The sequence below is a fragment of the Stegodyphus dumicola genome, chromosome 9 (assembly GCF_044657685.1).
Source record: "Stegodyphus dumicola isolate Sdum_Otavi_A_Nest chromosome 9, ASM4465768v1".
NCBI lineage: Eukaryota > Metazoa > Arthropoda > Arachnida > Araneae > Eresidae > Stegodyphus > Stegodyphus dumicola.
In genome coordinates, this window is record NC_140776.1 from 148500097 (window position 1) to 148518354 (window position 18258).

An 18258-nucleotide genomic window follows, 5' to 3' on the forward strand; every position below is an offset into this window, starting at 1 on the left:
TTTGTTGCATATCTTAAGTTAATATCTAGAAATTTAAGTAGCTGTAGAACGGCATACTGAGAGGACGGGTAGTTTTGCAGAAGTATAAAGGACTTGAGAACCTTTTTCACTTTGAAGTCATGACTTCTCCAAAAGCAGTATTAGTAAGCTTCTTCCTTGTGTAGAAAATTTGTTGCATGTTATGATGCCTACTCCAATTAGTTTATGCCTACTACTTTTCCAGTGTTTTGTTTCTTTCATAAAAAGATCCAGAAGCTCTTTGTCTTATGGTATAATCTACGTATTGCAAAATTTCGTTCCTCTGACAGTTTTTAAATCAGCCTACTTAAATACCCCTTTTTATTTATTTATTTTTGGTTAATTATATTGCATAAATACATAGAAAATATGCTATTAACAAAGAAGGCTGTCCCGACATCAGTCACCACGAAACCTTCAAAGGTAATCCAGCATGTGAAGAAGAAAACTTGTGCAAAACGCGACATTTTTTAGTTGCCGCAACTGCCAACATAGGGCGTATAAACTGACGTGTTGCACTTTCGCAGCATTTTCAGCCATGGATTAGCAAACATAATACATCTGTGAGTTATGTGAAAAGACATGCTGCTGGCAGATGGCATGTGTGTCGTACGCTAGTATTGCTTAAGTTATGCGATATAGAAGCCGGGCATGCTCTACCATTAGCAAGTAGAGTTCTGGATTAATAAGTACGTTGTATGATTAGCGAGATGCCTTCTATTCTTCGTGTCATGGTACAATTATCAGTGATGAAGGTGGTACAAAAGTACGTAATAAACGACACAGTTCCAGCTTACGTTTCTAAAGGGAATTGTTTGTACTATTGAGGCAACAAGAAACCGAAAACATAACACTACAAAAACATAACAAACACTGGATAAAAGTAAGGCAAACTATCCAATCTCTTGAGGCATTGGAATACAAAGTGGTACGAAATCGCCAGCATATGTGCTTCAAATTCCAGAAGGCGCATTTGCTGACTATAGAATGCGTCAAATCTCAAAAATCCATTACATTTACCAATTTGAACAGATCACCGTTGAGAGTTCCATAGTGATTCTTACCAAGTAAACTTTTAAGTAACATCGGCGGCGTGAAAAACCTTGTAGAGTTCCTTCCTCACTTTGTAATTTCTAAGTTACTGTTGGAAGTGAAGAATCTTAAGAACTCATAAGCGAATAATCGCTTGAGTTCGTGTGACAGGAAACAACGAGATAGAAGGGTAAACTAACCCTTTATTATTTCAACTAAGGTTTAACAAAACTCCGTCTCGGAGTGTACAATAAAGCCGACACTTCGGCTTGAACTTAAGAGACTAAGAATTATACTAAACTAACCTTAACTAAAGAAATATAGCCGAAGCTATCAAGATTCTAACAGAGTTGGCCCCTTAACGTCTCTAAGACCGAAGAACTTTGCGGTTAAATACCGCTCTTCCTCATTATGTATTCAGACGTGATTCTAAAACTACGTTCTGACCTAAAGTGTAAGTTGAAGTTAAGAATCGACAGGAAAATTTAACTGTTAATAAAATTAACATAATCCTTACAACCTCGTGTAATTGTGGTTTAAATGATTAAAGGAACTGTCACTGTATGTTAAAAAAAATTATTACTGTGAGATAAATAAGTAATCGAATTTTCGTGCAATAGAACAAGTGAAAAAATTTGGAAAACCGTCGGGTATCACCAGAAACGAAGATGAATAAAAATGTAAAGGGAAGTTTAAATATTTTCCCTTATCCAGACATGAAATTTATTCAGAAACGATTTTAAATGAGGTGACAAAAAATAAAAAGCCTTTTTTCCCCCCGTTATGTTTTTTTACTTAAAACGTGAGATAAATGAGCATGCCAGTAAGATTTATGGAATGTAATTGGACCAGAGTTGTAAAACGGTAATTTTTTTCCCTTGTGTCCCCAATAAGGTGTCATAACGGTCGGACACATCAATAACAATGCATTTTTAAAATAGCTTAAAACATGCTGCAACATTAATTAAATTAAGATAGAGCTCAAGAGGGCAATTTAAGCTTACTGAAATTTTTTCTCGCCCTCGGGTATCTTTGTTTTTGTGAATTATTTCGAGTTCTTGCGGTGAACGTAAGACACATTATTATAGTGTTACGAAGAAAATATTTTAAACTCATAAATCTTCTTTTTTTTTTTTTTTTTTTTTTTTTTTTAAGAAGGGTGTTAAAAAAAAGAGTAAGAGCTTAATGTCGTACATACTGTGGCTCATTAAAATCGCATAAAGGATCCTTTTCTAAAAAAAGTATAACCAAAGGATGAAAATAATAAAAAAGTGCTCTGAATGATTGTTTACGAAAATGCTGTGTGCCAGGTGCTGTAAAACTAAGAAGCAGTATAACCACAGTTTAATACTACACGATCGCATATTCTTAAGAAAAGCCGGGTAAAAAAAAAAAAAATAATAATAAAATAAGAATAAAAAAATATCAAATTTTATATTACGCCGCCCAAAGGAGCGTACATTTAGTGTGTTACCTTTATTTATTAAATATCATGTCCTTCGCACTTAAACCATATAAAATTCAGTTCAACAGCAATATCACAAAATATTTCTAAAATCAGCATATCTTTAGAGTCTCCAATAAGCAGTCTCGCGCGCTGAAGAAAAAAAATTTTGTTTCTATACAGTGTTGCCATTGCTTGCTTTGAAATCATTGCTTTTGTTAATCAAAACTTCGTTAATGTTTTACAAAATATGAAATAGATAATAAAGCAAATTTAAAATTCGGGCTTCCAGGTGCCCATGTTCGGGTGGAGGACTACGTTATTCAGAATTTGATGGCTCTAGATACCGCCGTTTTTCCACAATGCTAGAAACCTATATACATTCATGCAGATTCTTCATTATTTAATTTCTTTAAACATAATACAAGGATATGATATTTGGTGGCAACAGTTTAAAAAGTTTTAGTGAACCGACGCAAAATGCCGTTTCAAGACTAATAAACCCTTCTAGGCTAACGCTGCTTTGGGCTCATAATTGCATTTTCTCCTTGATTAAATTCTAACGTGACCGAATTAAAATATTAAAATATACTTGTGAAAATTTTCAGTAAACTAGCTGGCAACCTAAGGTCTGTAATAAAAAGTAACGAAGTCGAACATAAGCTCTAAAATGCAAGAAAAAGGCTTTTTTAGTATATTATTAAACAGATAACTTAAGTAAACAAAACTAGGGATAAAAGTAATATTGTTGCTGAAAAATTAAGAAAGAGTTAATAAATATGTATATTTAGAAAAAAAAATGTGAAAACATAAAGTACAGTATTAAGTACGCAAATTCGCATGTGAGCAGACCTCAGATCATAAAAGTTACTGTTTTCAAATCCTGAGACAGGAAACTTCCCAACTGCAGGAAATTTTTCGAGTGTTTTAATCTCTCATTTCGAAGGACGTTTACATACAGATGCTTTTCCCAACAACGAGGCAAGTAAGATAGGCTTTTAGCCAAAGAGAAAAATATATTGAGATCTTAAGACGCTTTGTAACACCTGTCTAATCGTAGCTAACTCAAGCAAAATTTATCTAAGTGGTTACTTCAGATTCTAAGGTGAGTTTTCACCACTGACTTAACTAAACTCTACAAGCAAACAGATGCAGATATTACTTTAAACACCTGTGAATGTTAAATTAAAATTATTACATTACAAAGCTGCCAGTTACCTGGACCTGGCGACGAACACAAGATTTTCCTTTAAACTGCCGATAAGTACAAGATTTAATTAACTTCCAATAGAGGCTACAATAGATGAACGACTAACAGCTACTCAGTTTCTGAACTCATTCACTATCTATCTGGAGAATTTTCTCTCGTGCGAGGCAGCAGTTAATCGCTAAGTAGCAAGCTGACCAGTTGGCAGTCGACGGGAATCCAAACTGACATATGGTTACCAGCTCTTTCATTAACTTTATTGCTTGCCTCTCATATCTGCTTACATTTCTGGAATATGCGAACCAGTGACAAAATAAGGAATAGGAAAGACGTAAACTAAAAGGTAGTTTGGTTAGTGAAACTCAAGTACAATGCCACAAAATTAATAAAAAAAATTATAAAAAATTCAGTTTTTGAAAGCGAGTAGGGAAACAAAAGAGGTAAGAATGGCTTCGCTTTATCGTGAGAAAATTTGATATTGTGCGACGAAAAATACTATTTCTAGGTGTGGGAAAGTGTCAACAATTCGTTTAATTCGCATAAAATATAAAATAAATAAATAAATTCGAAATTTTTAATTCAAGCTTCGATGGGCATATGTTCGGATGCAGGAATGTATTTAAAATTTGGTGGTTCTAGATGCCACAGTCCTCTCACAGTGCGACGAAACTCGCATACTCTACTCACCCATAGGTTTTTCTTTTATCTAATAAAGACGCGTGTTTTAAATCAACGTATGTTTAGGGAGATTTAAAACTTCCATGCTTGTGATGCTGTAAGGTCTACTGTTTTATTCCACTCTTACCTGGTTAGACTAGATTGGGTGGACTATTTATCGTACAGAAAGAGACTTGATTAATCAAAACTTAGTAAATATCACCATTCACGCATCTGACAACTTAAACCCAAACTTTTATTTCCAATGACTAGGCAAAAAGTTACAAAGAACTAAAATTTCTACAAACAAAAGAACTAAAAACAAAAAGACGGAAATCATTGGCTAAGGAGCGCTCTTTCCTCCCAGTATCTCGACTCCTCCGTACAATCTCGAAGAGCTCCACATCGAAGTAGGTGGTCCCCGTCCATTTCTTCTCCAGAATTACAAATTGGGCAAATAGGATCGCTTGAAATGCCTATGCGGTGCAGGGTGGGCGGCAAGGCAATCATGTCTTATAGGTAGATGGAAAGCGCAACTGCATTGTGTCTCGGACTATCGGGATTAAGAGAAGGACTTATCATTCTCCAACTTTTTAATGCTGTACGAGTCTGAAGGTCTCGTAAGATATTAGACGTACTTAAAACCTTTTAAAAACAGTTTAATCCTCCAATAAGAAATGACTGTATTAGGATGCTGTAGTAAGCTGGCGCCTCTTTTTGCAAGTAAGTTTGTTGTTGCCACAAGGCCTTATTTGTTCCTTGTTTGTTGCCACAAAGGCCAGGCACCCACTGGAGAATGATTTGTTTCCCCTTTAAAAAGTGAGTTCTCAGGAATTCTTGACATTGCAAAATTTCAGGTGTTAATGGGTGTTCAACAGAGCTAATTGATTGAATGGTTGCGTGTGAATTACTAAAAATGACTACCTTTCCAAACTTGTTATGAATAGCTAATTGCTGTAGGGCTATACAGATGGCTACTTCACCATTAAGGGAGGCACCAATGTATTCTGCAATTGCGTAGAAAGAAGAAAGATTCAAAAACACATCAGCTCCCAACCTTAAAATGCCAGTCAAAGAAATCCAAACTTGTGTTTAGGATCTCATTCATGGTTCTTACAACTGCAGGTAATAAATTAATCTGGCTAACAATTTCCGGATGCTGAATACGTTTATCACGTTAAACCCTGACGAGTTCTATTGCTGGCGTCATTCTGAGGTCATAGTACCACTTCACACTGAATTCTAGCTGCTACTGATTGCAATCCCCTACCACGTATTGCATTTTCTTAAATATTAACGTGATTCTGAAGCGGGTTGAGATAACGTAGGAAAAGAATAAAACAAATCAAAAATATAACTTTTAGGTCAACTTAAAATCTAATATCGGGTAGTTTACAAAACTGAAATTGTTTGGAGCTGATATGCTTGGAGCTTAACAAACGAGAGTATCAAAAAAGTTATATCTTACTGTTGTTTTATGCAAATGTATTATAATCGATTTATTGAGCTGTATATAAAATCTACGAAGTACTTTATTACGGAATTGTGTGTACCGTACAAGGGTATGAAATCCGTTTCCTAATTATGTGAAAACTGCATTCCATTATTGTCACGCTCTGTGGCTTCTTCGTCCAGCTGTCACAACATTTTTGTTGGAAACTGAAAAAACATTGGCTTGACATATTTGAAGCCGGCAAATTTATTCGGTATTTGCGTAATATACTTTTACTGCTGTATTAAAATGAGACTTTAATATGAAAGTATATTCAACTAAATTGCTAATTATTGGTTTCTTAGCATATTATCAGTTTTCTAGCCACTTTTAGCCAGTAGCAGTTGATTTCCTCTAAAATGAAGCAAAAAGCTCTAAAAAAGAATAAGCCATTATTCTAGAATTTTAAATGGATAAATGCTGTAATAAAATTCATTTATCTAGCGTAGATTGGTAGCATTATCGTTTCTATCAGTTAGGCCGTATGATTCGCAAGTGTTTTCCTTTAAAAAATTCGCACTGAAAATTTTTAAATCTTCTTTCTTTTGGAATTTTTAACTTTATTGGGCATAAAATTTTCCTTGTCTAAGTAGCTTTCTACAGCTGCAGTCTGCAAACTGCCTTCAATGTCCAGCTTCATAATTACTTTTCTGCAGTTGGTTCGTAAATTACGTCCAAAGGGGTGTTTGTTTTACCTATTATATTTATTTATTAAATATCACGTTCTACGCACTTAAACCATAGAATTCAGTTCAACAGCAGTATCGCAGAATAGTTTTAAACTGAGCATAGCTTTAGAATTTCCGATACAGAGGCTCACGCGCTGGAAATATATTTTTTTCCTCCGTAGAGTGTTGCCATTGCTCGCTTTGAAATCCTTGAGTTTGTTAATCAAAAATTCGTTAAAGTTTTACAAAATGTGAAACTGATCATAAAACAAATTCCAAATGTCAAATTTGGACTTCCACGTGCCCATATTCGTAGGAGAATTACTTCATTCAAAATTCGATGGCTCTAGGTACCGTTGTTTTATAACAATGCGAGAAATAGACATACATTTATGCAGATTTTTCATTATTTAATTTCTTCAAATATAATGCAGGACTCTAAGATTTGGTGGCAACAGTTTGAAAAGTGAAACGGACATTCATAGTGATTCAACGCAAAATCGCAAAACGAAAACAATAGTCCTTCAGGGACAAAGCTCCTTTGGACTGATAACTGCTTCAGTTTAATGAAAAGTTCAAAATTTCAAAAACTTATAGAAATTATTATTTAGGGTAGTACCATAACTCAAGATGTTAATGGACCATGTATAGTTCTCTATGCTTGCCTTTGGAACTCTTAGGATGGACTCTTTCGAATTATGTGCTCTTGACGCATCATCTTATGAATGTTTTTTTCTGATAATCACTGCTGACTAAAAGTGTCATGCGTTCCATGGTTGTGCCTTTATTATAGTTCCTAACTGCTGCTTTGTCTTAAATTTTTGCCTTTTTAGGTAGCACTTAGCTGCTTATTCTCCTATAACTATTATCGGTATTTCACTGGACTATCTGCTAAATGTTTTTGGGACTGTTGCCAGATAGCTAACTATTGATATAGAATATATAGGAATATTATTCATTTATAGATGGTTATTACTAGTGGAGTAGAATATGACTGTTGCTTTATGTACGGTATTTTTCAATAGAGAGCATTTTGTTTAAGCAGTGTTTCAGCACGCATCCAAGGTAGCACACAGCATATTCTTTGTTTTAATTTACTACGCATTTATTTATCATCAAAGTATTACAACATTAATACGAAGTTAGCGTCTGAGCATGGAAAATGAGTTTAATGCAGAAAGTATTCAATAGGGCCACCATTTTGTTTCACAGCCTCTTGCAAGCAAATCTTTATGTTTTGAACAAGGCTTCGGCGCACGTCTTCTGAAACTGCACAAAATTAAATGGATTAATATCCGGGTTCTGCGGGGGCCCTATCTCCCACCTTCGCAGCGTTCTGGAGACCGATACATTACAGTCATATTAAACATCTCATAGAGGAAATCAGGAAGAGCATATTCAATGTATGGACGTGCTTCCTGTTGCATGAACCATTAAGTTTGGTGCCGTTTTCAGGTGAATGGGTAACGCCGTCGATTCTTCTCCAACACAGAGCCTATAGCTTTTAATTGCTTATTTTAATCTATGGATGTGCGAAAACGTCTTTGTGTCACCACCAAACTCTTCGTTTACAAATTTCACCTCTTGTTCAACACTCAAGTGGCTGCTGTCCGCTGTCTCGTAAACTGCCATTTAGCGACTCCATCTTCTTCTATCCATCGGATTTCCATTTACAAAAATAATACGAAAACTTATGGGATTATTGAATGGTGCGACATTTCTTGCGCTACCCTGTACTTTGCTCTTAGCTTTGATTGAAAATATGCAATGACCGTAGCATGCATTTTAATCTGTATCTCCCTCCACGTTGCTGTGTAATAGTCAATGGCGGCTGACTATTGTCGTTTGCCTGACGTGATATAGAAGATTCAAGATATCAAATACATGGTCTCGGCTGTAGATAGAACCAAGGTTCTTGTCCACGGACGAGTGCGATATCATCTGAGCTATTCAGAGTGTTAATCAGCTCCAGACAGTAGTTTAAAAAGTAAAAAATAAATATTTGGTTGCTGGCTTAAAAGTGTTCGAAATGTCTCATTTGAATGGTCGTCTAATTTAAATGCACCTTGGCGCAGTATTTTATTTCCATTATGAAGCATTGGAAAGCTTCATTAAATAAAACGAAAAGAATGAACTGTAATTGCAAACCAACGTTGCTATAATGACTACGTTTAAAAGAAATAGACATTATTATGAGTATTGAATCTTTACCAAAACATACTTTTCAAATTATTCCATGAATATACGGGATTTCCTTCAGTCCTAGTTAAGTAAATATGAAAACGTGTTTCCAAAAATTGCAGCGTAATCCTCTTACTCAAATGCTAACGGAGTTTGTCCTATCTGACGTCAGTCATCAAACCTGCAGAACATTGATTAATGGACTTGACAACAGGCAAACACCTAAAAAATCGCGATATGTCTATTTATAAAAGATAAAAGACTATTATGGTTGAGTAAATTCTGTGGTTTGGTGATTGGAATTGTGATAGCGGCTGACGCGTTCGTCCGGAATAAAGTTCCGCTGACGCATATTGATCGTCCAGGAGAGTATGCTTTTTTTTTTTATTATTAATGCTGCTCTTACCTTTTCCTCTCACCCATGTGCAAATTATGTATAGTTATTTAAACGAGGTTTTCGTGAACGAATTCCTCCATATCGGCGGCCGTCATCTACATTTGCTTATAAAAAGCGTACTATCAAAATATTGGCATGCGATCGATCTAAATTTTTTCTTGATGTTTCTCTTGTTGTTAACTTAACAGTCTCGTTATCTAGATGAGTCGTAAAAAAGACTTGAGATCGGACTTAGAGTGTTCCACGTTGGCATTGTTTTGCTTTTCCATGTTATTCTTATGAAACGAGTACACATATCTCAGATATCTTAATTATGGCAATATATTTGTATCCTGGTGGCAAAGGAACAAATGATTCGTAGTTTTATAAAAATGTTTTTAATATTTTTTTTAAAAAAAGATAATTTTTCCGGCTGTCTTCGTTTTAGTTTATTTTTTAGTTTATTTTTTTAGTTTATTTTTTAGTTGGTAGCAACTCTTTTTCTCTCCCTCCTTTTTTTTAGTCTCCCTTTATATATATATATATAATTTATTTCCTAAACAGTATTGATTAATAGATTATATTATCTCCTAAGTTTAATTAAAGTAGAATTATTTTAAAAGTGTGAATCCATACTGGTAAGTTATATTTTGAAAGATGTTTTGAAGTAATTTGAAAGCAAAATGTTAATAATGTTTTAACGGGGACTGGAGTTAAATCATCACGAAGAATAAAATTTCAATTGTAAAAGGAAAAATTAAAACATGTAATTATATATATAATATATATATATATATATATATATGTAAGATAAAAATGTATGAATCAGAATTATAATATAACTATAAACATTAATTCTTCCTGTCTATTCTAAAATCCTAGTAACTTATCTGCATTGCGTCATTCAAATTAATCATGCGATCTTACGTAACCGTTAATACCAGATGCCTCTTGACAACCAATCACCGAATTGTAAAACTTTTCTCTTCGCGTGCTTCCATCTTTCATAACTACGCACTTCAGCTTTTGCTCTCTACTGTGCTAAGATGTAATTTCGCTGGCTTGCTTTCTATCCCAACAATATCAAAAATGTAAATCTTCTGTGGAAAGGCACGACTAGAGTGCCAAGTGATTGTGGCCACAAATATCAATTGGAAATAAAAATGGAATTAAAACTGCTTCGACTGCCAAGTTCTTTAAATACTACGCAATCAAAATTCTTCTTCAATATGGATCTAATCACGCATCTACAGTGTTCCGGCTTTTCCTTGTTTTGCTCTTATTGCTTTTATTATGACATATATATATATATACATATATAATTACGTGCTTTTACTCGGTAAATGTCGTACTGATAAAGTGACAGTTAGTAGAAAGCAGAAGTAGGAAGATAGTAATTACTATACATAGATATCAATTGTGTTGGCTTTTCCCCGTCGAGCGGTTGATAAAATGCTCTAAATACTGAATTTTTGCTGAGATATCGATTCGATGTACCTATGAAATTTACAGATACCTCCTCAAAAGTAATGATGTTCTTATAATAATAGTAACAATCTTCGAAATCGGGGTAATGACACGCCCACCAGCGGCCGAAGGCTAAAATTGCTAAATACCATTATTTCGACTCCGACTCAAATTCCAACAGACGGGTTTGCTGCGTGGGAGGTTTTCAAGGATTTCGACACGTGTAACTTGAATACAAGTCTATATTCACGTCTCTCAAAAGCATCCTGCACTCAAGCGAATAAGCCCTCGTGCGCTTTACTGTAATCCAATAATCGTAACCTAAATCAAGAGTAAAGGTTGTTACATTCACGGCAAACCTTTTAAATGAAGTGATATTTTTGTCGTTCGCAAGTAATGTCCAAGAAACTGGTTGTCGAAAACAGTCAGCATGCCATGCTGAAGATGATGCTTGCAGCACTTTTAAAACGTTATCTTGTTTATCGACGCAAAACTCACTATTAAATTTTCTGAGAAAAACGTTCCTCCCAAAAATACAAAAAAAAAAAAAAAGAACCACACAAAAATACACGGAAGCAAAACTTATCTCTTGATTGGTTCTTTTTCATCCTCGAGAGTCGAATCCCAGCGAATGAGCCGGCTGCATTACCGTTTTCGTGGTTTTCCGCCTATGTAACATGTATACAAGCCGGTTACCCTTAAAAAGTCCTTCACGAAGCTATCCCCACCTGAGGTATGTAGCCCTCGAGTTTTTGAAGTAATTAACCAAATGTTCATCCTCGTCTATGTGGAAAAAAAGCTACTGACGCAGTTTTTTTTTTAGTCCAAAGGGATTTGAATCCCGAAGGACTATTAGTTTCGTTTTGGCATTTTCCGTCGGACTCATAAATGTCGGTTCACTTTTCAAACTGTTGCCACAAAATGTTAGAGTCCTGCATTATATTTGAAGAAATTAAATAATGAAAAATCTGCATAAATGTATGTATATTTCTCGTATTGTGATAAAACAACGGTACATAGAGTCATCGAATTTTGAATAACGTAATCCTCCAACGAATATGAGCATGTGGAAGACCAAATTTGAAATTTGAAATTTGTTTTATGATCGATTTCCTATTTTTAAAACTTTGACGAATTTTTGATTAACAAACTCAAGGATTTCAAAGCGAGCAATGGCAACGTTGTGCAGAAAAAACATTTTTATCTCCAGCGCGTGAGTCTCTGTATCGGAAATTCTAAAGATATGCTCGTTTTAAAACTATTTTGCGATATTGCTGTTGCACTGGATCTTATGGTTTAAGTGCGAGGAACATGATATTTAATAAAGAAAGGTAACACACAAAATGTTAAAAAACGCCCCTTTGGACGTAATTTAAAATCTGAAACATTTCAGATTTTTTTTTTTTTTTTTTTATCCCGTAGAATCATAAAATATTACGCGAAACAAATTGCTGGACTATTGATTTTTGTTGCCTTAAAGTTGCGGCTAGAAACTTCCAATTCGTATGTTGCGTTGAGAGAAACGCGTTGCTGGGAAAAGTCTTATCTCGTTGGGCATCTCTAGATGTGATTAAACTATTAGAGCCATGCGCTGATTACAATGAACGTTGCGTAGTGATGAGTTGTCGTTTACACAACAATAAAGCTGTATTCGTTGTTTATTTTAAAATTTGCTTAGTGACATTGTTGGGAGGAAAAAAAAAAAAAAAAAAAGAGCACAGGTGTTTACGCGGAAAATTAAATTAGAAATATTGACGAAACTTTTTTTTTTTTTTTTTTACGTACAGTCTTTGTAATCTCGTAGGTAGTCTATATTACCAATTATATTGCAATTTCAGTTTTGAAACTTAAATATGTGTAGGTAGTTCTTAAGTATTAGCAGTCTGTGTAGATCTGTCACAAATCTTTAAAGTCTGCATCATTTGCTAAGCGAACATTCAAGGTCCTTCTCGATATTCTTTCGAGCATATTAGGTATGGCTGAATCGAAAGCTTTCCTTATCGCAAGTTCGAGGAGTATGTATTGTATAAATCGTATTTGAATAACTATGCCACATTATTTTAAAACAAACAAACAACGTTCACAAATAAGTAACAGAAAATAAAAAAGAAAGTCTATGACTAGACAATCCAGATACGCGTAAAAGTCCAAGATATTAGAGGACAAGAATTAATAAAAGACTTTACAACGAAGCCCTGTCATCTGGTCGAGCGGTTTTATGATAGTTTATTCGATTATGGTAAAGCACGCGATGGCTGTATCTCTAACGGGAGTAATGCTTTCGAGGAGTACTTTCTAATGGACACTGGCGCGTATATATGTTACACACGGAAAAAAACTACGAAAACATCTATGCAGCTAGTCTGTGGGCAGGGAATGGAATCTAGGTCAAATTACCATTGCCCAGCGACTTTTATCGCTCGGCATTGATGGGCCGAGAGGTTGAGCATTCGGTGGCGTGGCAAATGCGGTCAAGAGCAGGAGACTGACGTTAATTACGGAAGGGGAAAGTAAACGGCTGTGTCAGGGATCATAAGGGGAGATATATTTTTTTTTAAAAAAAGTGTTTTTTGGCTAGTTTATACATTCAAAGGAAAATACAAGTTACTCACTGAACTTCGCACATTAGTCTGAATAACCTTTAAACCCGATGAACAGTACATTTGTGTGACAAGGCGAGCTTTCTGACTGTACAATCTGTTTTACATTTAGCGAGCTTGTGCCGAATAAGTTTATTCGCTATTTTATGTAATTTCTGCAATATTTTGTAATTCTTTTATTTTTTTCATTTAAATTTTATTTTTTTAAAGATAATTTCTTTTTATTCACAAATATTTATATTTTCTATTTTTCTAATAAGTGAAACATTTAATTAAATTCTGATATTTTATTTTTATAAGATAAAGTACGAAACCTTTGTTAAAATTTTCATAGCTCACTGTAGTTCAGTGACCGTGTTTTAATGTGCCATTTTATTCGCGAGTCCATTCATCCGATTTGAAACTTGGAAATGAATCAACAAATCGATCTTTCCATTCAATTGGACCTATCGACTTGAATACAGTGAGCCTGAGTAAACGGGAAGTATCTTTCGTAAATATAAAAACCATTATAAGCGCATTTCTAAATAATAATTTTAAAATATAATTTTCACAGCTGTTTGACGCTGCTTTCATTTCTTAATTATAAATATAAATATATGTACTGAAAATTACGAAGAGAATAACACATACGTATCTGTTATTACGAGAATAAGTATTGCTAATGTATGCGATAGGGCTTGAAAACTAATTTTGATTCACCTTTCTTTTCTTTATGAATGACGAATATCTGTTTGCCATACACGTGATCAAATAGGGAATAAGTGTTTAATCCGTAAGATTATAAGTATTGATTAACATTTCATATAACTACTTTTAATTGAGGCTTTCTAAGAGCAACCCCCTTAATTTTGACTCGCAGCTTTTAATTTTAGACTAGGATATGAGCATAGAATCTACCTTTAAACAATGGGATTTTTTTTTTAAACACTGTGGCATGACAGTGCCTAGTAATAATAGTTTTAGCGTCACTAAGAATCATTTTCTGGATTCTCATATTGATTTTTTTCCAAAAGATATTAAAAGCTGCGATTGACAAGTATGAGCAATGCATAATACATACATATATAACGTAAGCATACCATAAAGAAAAATGAACCCCAACAAAAGCTGATCGACTGCTATTAAACTCTAAAGAGGGGTTTATCAGAGGGAAAATGCCAATTAAAATCAATTAAATTCCATTTAATTGATTTTAATTATTTATTTACTGTATCGATTTATTATTAATTCTAATGGATTGGAATATTTGAATATGAATTAGCTGAATATTTAAGAAAAATATTATGACTGCGAGAATAGGAAAAAAAACATTTTTTGAATATTTACTTTCTTATAGAATGCAGATAAATTCATTTTTACTCAATGAAAATCAAAATTTAGTAGCTAATTAATCTGTCCTGTATCGAGCACTTTAGTTCAGTGATCCGTATTAATGTGCGCTTTTTTTTAAAAAAAATTTAAATGTTTCAAGAATAATTAGAAAAGGGCATAACCCTCTTCTTACTCTTAAATTTTTCAATAAAAAAACTGCATTTTCAGCTATAACCAAGTGAAATAATTTTCTAAATATAATTCAAAGCATGAAAAATAAGGTACATAAACAGCTTGGAAATGGAACTAGCATTGAGATTCTCTTTAAGAAATATGGTGAAGCTTAGCAGAAAGTCTACGAAATGAAGTAATTCCGTAGAATATTTTCTCTTTATGATTAAATTGCACTCAATTATACTTTATAAACGACATGTAAATACTATTTAATGTATATGTGTGGATGTGTGTGTGTGTAACTCACTAGCGGCTGAGCTGTAAAACCTGGCAGGTCGATCCGGGGTTCGAATCCGGATCGACGGGGATGGCTGTATTGGCGTTTTCGAGGTTTTCCCCACGTGTAACGTGCATAAGAGTCAGTTTTGCTTAGAAAGTTCTCCACGAGGCACCCTTACCCTTAGGCAAATAACAGTCGAATGATTTGCTATAATCAAAGAAACCAGACCAAACAATAGATATAAGTAGCTTAAAAACTGCTATATTTTACGTATACTTATCAAGTAATATTTCAACATATATAATGATTAAAAGAAAGGAAAAGTAGGATCCTAACTGATTGTATATAATGTAATCCCTATGAAGGCCCTAACAATTCTTTCTCACTTAAAGTCGTGACCCAAAAAGAGAACAAATTAAACTTCAGATACGTATACAATACTGAATCTAATACAAAAAATACAAAATATAAAAATAAATTATATATGTACGAAACCTAACTAACCATTTATATTGATATTACGTAAATATACGTATGGTAATGAACATTGTATAATAAAGATATTTTATACCTTGTTCTATATTTGGTTCCATTTATATATACCTATACATAGATATATATAATTTAAGGATTCCATTTAAGGATTATAGTAGTAGTTAATACTACTACATATAAAACACAAAAGTGCATCAATAATGTATCTTTCAGTATTATTTAACTTCCTTCTTAAGAATTTTCTGCATTATAGTTTGCGTTATTTTATTCTAAGTCTCAAATAAAAACAACTATTGTTTATATGTCATTAGAAAATTAACCAAAAAGCAGCGACCACAATGTAATTGAGAAACAGTCCTTAGCCGTGAAAAGGTTGAAAGCCATTCGGTTATGACTATTATCTCACATACTCAGCTACTTCGCATACATGGAACATAGCATTCGAAATGAAAAACTCAATATTTACTACAAATTCATTCGTGTAACAAATATCTGTCTTTCTACACCTATGGCTTTAAAAAAAGATGTTATTTATCTTACAGTTTATCATTAAGTAATACATTTTCATTGTACAAAATTGCATTCATTCGAAGAATTCAATTTGTATTTTCCTCTGTATAAAACTGAATGTAGAGAAGTTAGATGTTTAAACGACCCCCAAGACCCCGAGCAAGATTACTCCCTACTTTTCAGCCCCCCTGTGAAAAAAGGGGTTCTAAATTTACGACCTGACCGCATATAAGGGTATTTCGAGCATTCGCCTGTCTGTCTAACCCTCAAAATTATCGACCTATCAGCCTCCTATCCTCGTTATCAAAGATATACGAGTTTGTGTTACTTAAACGCCTGAATGATTTTCTCCGAAATCACAACGTTCTAATTGACGAACAATTTGGATTTCGAGCAAAACACTGCACCACGCACCAGCTGCTGAGGACAGTGGAGTTCATTCACGAAGGGTTTCGTAACAAAATGCTTACTGGCGCTTTATTTCTTGACATAGCCAAAGCATTTGATAGGACTTGGCATATAGGAATTATTATCAAGCTCATACGACTTGACGTTTCGGCCCATTTAATTCATATAATTAATTCGTACCTCACTAATAGATCTTTTTCTGTACGAGTTAATTCTATCATTTCGACACCCCGTCCTATACTAAGCGGCGTCCCCCAAGGGTCACTTTTAGGCCCAATTTTGTTCAACATTTTCATAAATGACATACCAAAATCACCAAGTATCACTCTTGCACTTTATGCAGATGATACGGCCATCCTAGCTCAACACAAACGCCTGGAAAACTTAGTCCAAAACATTCAGAGTTATCTCTCTAGCCTTGAGCACTGGCTCATCACTTGGAAAATAAAAATTAATGTTGCTAAATGTGCTGCTATGATATTCAAACGTAGCCCCCTCCCGTACCCTTCCATTAATTTAAAGTTTTTCGACGATTATGTTCCCTGGTCAAACTCTTACAAGTACCTAGGAGTTGTACTTGATTCTAAATTAACCTGGCGCCTTCACATTGAAAGTGTTCTCAATAAAGCGAAAGGTGCTAGAGCCCAACTTTACCCATTTTTAGCTCGGAAGAGCCAACTGTCAATTAAAAACAAAATTCTTCTCTATACATCAATTATAAGACCTGTCTTCATGTATGCATGTACAATCTGGGGTACTGCTGCAAAAACTCATGTGAAAAAACTTCAATCCTTTCAAAGTAAGACCCTACGTATGGCCCTGAATGCAGCCTGGTACGTCCGTACAGATGTGATTCATTCGGACCTAAATATTAAACCTGTAGATTACCATATTAAAAAGCTTAGTCAAAATTTATTCCTCAAAATTGAACAGATTGATAACCGAGCACTTCAGCGGACTCCTGCATACGATCCTGCTATTCGCAGCTCACAGAAGAGACCGAGAGCCGTGATTGGCCGAGAGTTCGGCATCTACCCTCCATGCAAAAGGGCAAGACACGCCCTCTCAACATCAGTTCCAGCTCCCGCGCCACGAAGGAAGGACGTCTCTTCAGCGAGCTGCCATATAATTGCTTATTACATCTTCTGCAACCACTATCAAGATCTTCAAGCAAAGTTATCAATCTGTTTACTTAAGAATCACATCTCCCGCAGATTTCAAATCTGCCTAAGAATATTTTCATCGCGATCTCTATAATTATTTGCACTCCCTAACACAAGCCACATGCCAATGAGCCTATTAATCGTAAAATCTTTCCTATCCGCTTTTTGCTTTAGTGTTTGTACTGTGTATATAAAATTATAAAAAACCAAAAAAAGTATAAAATTTAAAATACAAAAAAATTTTAAAAACCAAAAAACTTATAAAAAATTATGAAACTTAAGTTTTTATTTCTCATCTCTATCCCTAAACTCTCTCGAGCCTGTGGCTCCCTCTAGTGTGCATCAAGTAAATCACTTATGCCAAATTTTTCTTATTTCTGCTCGCTTTTATTAATTCTGATGTGGAGGTAGATGGTTTTGAACCATAGGAACTCCGAAATTTTTAAAGCATTGGCATTGGCCTGTCTGTCGACACTGTGATTCCCATTAAAGTCCCCAGTCATTCGCAGAGGAGCTTTTGTTCAGGACAAAGCCGTGATTTTGCAGCTCTCTTGATTTTGAACAGTTCGAGCAAAGAATCTCTAAGGAGAAGAATGAAAGCTTCCATAGACGCAATGTAAACCTGTTTCGCCGCTGTAACGAAGAGCCACCGCTATACAGTGAAACACCAGCGCAGGGTGAAATTTAAACAGCGCAGTTCGAGGAGATAGTAAATTTTTTACTTTGAAATAACTCAAAATGTTTTATTTTCATACATTTCTGGAGTTTTATG

General features: G+C 34.5%; 1 protein-coding gene across 5 annotated transcripts in view; it reads left to right on the top strand.

Annotated features, from left to right (window-relative positions):
* Positions 1-18258, top strand: part of LOC118185054 (zinc finger MIZ domain-containing protein 1-like) — a 547573-nt gene that overhangs the window by 342023 nt on the left and 187292 nt on the right. The gene's annotated exons all lie outside the window — the stretch shown is intronic.